We start from the raw sequence: 1,261 nt of genomic DNA, 5'->3' as shown, positions 1-1,261 counted from the left end.
TTTTTCAAAATCAAATCTTTTTCAAATCAAATCTTTTCAATCAAATCTTTTTCAAAATCAATTTCTTTCTATACTTGCTATCAATTAATGATTTGATTCAACATTTCAAGTATGTTGCCTTTTCTGTTGAGAAAGGTTTAATGTTTGAATCATATCTTTTCTTGTTAGTCAAGTTTTTAATTTTCAAATCAAATCTTTTTAAAATGTTTTTCAAATCATATCTTCTCAATCACATCTTTTTAAAACCAATCATATTTTCTTAACCACATCTTTTTCAAAATAGTTTTCAATCATATCTTTTTACTTTCTAATTTCAAAATCTTTTTCAAAAGTCACTTCACTTCTTTCTCAATCATGGTTTTCGAAAATCAATTAAAGTTTTTCAAAATGTTTTCAAAATCTTTTACTTAATTTTCGAAAATTACTTCTCCCCATCTCACATCCTTCTATTTATGGACTAACACTATTCCTTAATGCAAAATTCGAACTCCATCTCCTGTGATAAGTTCGAATTTTCTACTTCTGTCTTCTACTCTTTTTTTTTCCTCTGACACTTCAGGGAATCTCTATACTGTGACATAGAGGATTCCACATTTTCTTGTTCTCTTCTCTTTCTTATGAGCAGGAGCAAAGACAAAGGCATTCTTGTTGAGGCTGATCCTGAACCTGAAAGGACCTTGAAGAGAAAGCTAAGAGAAGCTAAGGCACAACTCTCTTTAGAGTACCTGACCAAATTCTCCAAAGAAGAAGAACTCATGGCAGCCGAAAACAACAACAATGCCAACAATGCAAGGAAGGTGTTGGGTGACTTTACTGCACCTACTCCTGATTTCTATGGGAGAAGCATCTCTATCCCTGCCATTGGAGCAAACAACTTTGAGCTCAAGCCTCAATTAGTTTCTCTAATGCAACAGAATTGCAAGTTCCATGGACTTCCACTGGAAGATCCTCATTAGTTTTTAGCTGAGTTCTTGCAAATCTGTGACACTGTCAAGACTAATGGGGTTGACCCTAAGGTCTACAGACTTATGCTATTCCCTTTTGCTGTAAGAGACAGAGCTAGGACATGGTTGGACTCCCGACCTAAAGAAAGCCTGGACTCTTGGGAAAAGCTAGTCAATGCCTTCTTGGCAAAGTTCTTTCCACCTCAAAAATTGAGTAAGCTTAGAGTGGAAGTCCAAACCTTCAGACAGAAGGAAGGAGAATCCCTCTATGAAGCTTGGGAAAGATACAAACAATTAATCAGAACGTGCCCCTCTGA

Source organism: Arachis duranensis, chromosome 3, assembly GCF_000817695.3.
Source record: "Arachis duranensis cultivar V14167 chromosome 3, aradu.V14167.gnm2.J7QH, whole genome shotgun sequence".
NCBI classification, from domain to species: domain Eukaryota; kingdom Viridiplantae; phylum Streptophyta; class Magnoliopsida; order Fabales; family Fabaceae; genus Arachis; species Arachis duranensis.
This window is presented reverse-complemented; position numbering follows the sequence as displayed.